Here is a 2,500-nt window from a genome sequence, read left to right as displayed (position 1 = left end):
AGGGAGGGAGGGCGGGCGGGGGAGGTCGAGTAGGACACTCGGCTCCCCCCCCACCTTCTGCCGCGGGAGCAGCGGACGTGCTAGAGGAGACAGCGACCCGCGGAGGCGGGCGCGACCTGGCGACCGAGGCCCCTTCGCCGGGGGGCGCGGCTCGCTCCGCAGCAGGCAGGGGTGGCAGCGCAGAAGCCAAAGCAGCGGCACAGAAGGAGACGCCCCCTTCTTGGCCCGCCGAACGCGGGCACGACCCCACAAAAAAAATTCGGCTTTCCCCCTTCTTTCTGCCTTCTGCGCGCCCCGTTTCGTCTCTCGTGGCTCGGCCACCACACCGCCCATGCGCTGCTCGCGGCCGGCACACCCGCGGGGGTGTAAGCCCCGGACCGAGGCCGGCACCGACACCTCGGCGTGGTGTAGGACCGCCTGAAAACTCGCAGGGCCACGCGGCCGTCACACAGCCCGGTTTCGGTACGAGAAAGCCCTGGGAACCCGACATGAGCAGAGCAAGGTGGGGGGGGGGGGCGGACGGACAGGCAGAGCACGCAACCCACGGCCGCCACACCACCGCGCCGTCGCACCCTCCTCCTCCTCCCCCTTTTTCTTTGCTCACGGGGACACCGAGGGCAAGCGCACACCTCACACGCGCGACGGGAGGCGAATTGGAAAGGAAACCACCCTGGCCCGAACACCGGACGCCACCGCGGCCACCCCTGGCACGGGGAGCGCACAGCAGAGCCGGCCCGCCGGGGGCCCTCTCCGACGCGACCCGAATGGCCTCATCGATCAGGAAAGGGAAAGGAGCGAGAAGCGGCAGCCCCCCCCCCACGGACACGATTACCTGGGACGGCATTGACAGTCAGTCGGCGGCCGCCACGAGCCTGCGGGTAACGTTTCTCCCGGCCTCGCTGGCGGTCCCTCCCGGCGGGGCTTCCCACCCTCGCTGCTGCTGCTTGCTGCTGCTGCTGCCGCCGCACCAGGCTCTGGGCTGGGCGCACGGCCTTTGCTCCCCCACCACCACCACCACGCGCACCGCGCGGGAAGGAACAAGCCCGAGTTTAACTTGCGGACGCCTCGCTTGCTGAACGGGCAAGCCGAAAGGGCGACACGGACACGGACCGGCCCGCTGGACGGGCAAGCGAATGGGCGACACAAACACGCCCGGCCCCGGCGGCCACCCTTCAGTAGCCGGCTGCGCCGAGCGCGCTGCTCGCGAGAGGAGTCACCGCTCGCTCTCCTATAGTACGGACTAGGGCAGCCGTGACAGCGGCAGGCTGCAAGAGGGTGGCGCATCTGGACACGGGGAGAGGGAGCGGCGACAGAGGCCACACGACGATGACGTCGCTGGAGGCAGTGTTGAGAGTGCGACCCCTTCGGCACCTCGGCGGCACGGAGGAGAAAAACAGGTCTACCAGACGGGCCCAGAAATGCGGCTAAGTCCCCTCCCGTCGCCAGGGGTAAACGTGGCCGTCCTTTCCGCGAAGGGCTCCGGCAGGGGCATCGCGCCCCCAACCGGCGAGACTGTTACCGAGCTCGCTCTTTCCGTTCCCGGGCAGCCTCCCGGGATGCCGTGCGGCACGGCCGAGACCGATGCTCTCGCTGTCTAGTCGCCGGTGGGGGGGGGGGGGGGGGGGGGGGGGGGCGCGGTGGCCAGAAACGGAGGCCAGGTCTACCCGGCAGAGGAAAGCGGCGGAGGCGGAGGCTAGCTCTACCTCGGAGCAGGGCGCGCGTCCTCCAAGAGGCGGAGGCGGACGGCGGCTTACTCCCCGCGCGCCCTGCTATTGGCCGGTGACAATCGCCTGGAACCGACGGACGGACGGACCCGGCGGACGGGGAGATGCCTCCGTCGGCCTCGCTGGCCGTCAAGAAACGGGACCGACAAAGCCCCGCCTTCGGGAGGTCCAACCGGAGCGAACGGGGCACCCGTTCACGACGTGCACGGCCGACGGGAGGTCCTTTGCTGCCGCCGCCGTCCCGTCTGTCCTCGATGGTGATCGCCCCGTGGAATGGGACTTGGGCGGCATGCGTGCCCTCTCCTCTCCTCTCCTCTCCTCTCCTCTCCTCTCCTCTCCTCTCCTCTCCTCTCCTCTCCTCTCCTCTCCCTCTCCTCTCCTCTCCTCTCCTCTCCTCTCCCTCTCCTCTCCTCTCCCTCTCCTCTCCTCTCCCCGGCTCGGCTCGGCTCGGCTCGGCTCGCCTAAGAACGGCTCGGCTCGGCTGGGCTGGGCTGGGCTGAGATCGGCTCGGCTCGGCTCGGCACGGCTCGTTTCGCCTAAGATCGGCTCGGCTCGGCTCGGCTCGGCTCGTTTCGCCTAAGATCGGCTCGGCTCGGCTCGGCTCGGCTCGGCTCGGCTCGGCTCGGCTCGTTTCGCCTAAGATCGGCTCGGCTCGGCTCGGCTGGGCTGGGCTGAGATCGGCTCGGCTCGGCTCGGCACGGCTCGTTTCGCCTAAGATCGGCTCGGCTCGGTTCGGCTCAGCTCGGCTCGGCTCGGCTCGGCTCGCCTAAGATCGG

The sequence above is a fragment of the Falco peregrinus genome, unplaced genomic scaffold (genome assembly GCF_023634155.1).
Source record: "Falco peregrinus isolate bFalPer1 unplaced genomic scaffold, bFalPer1.pri scaffold_41, whole genome shotgun sequence".
In the NCBI taxonomy this organism is placed as follows: domain Eukaryota; kingdom Metazoa; phylum Chordata; class Aves; order Falconiformes; family Falconidae; genus Falco; species Falco peregrinus.
The sequence above is the reverse complement of the archived record's forward strand: the minus strand, read 5'-3'. Positions refer to the sequence as shown.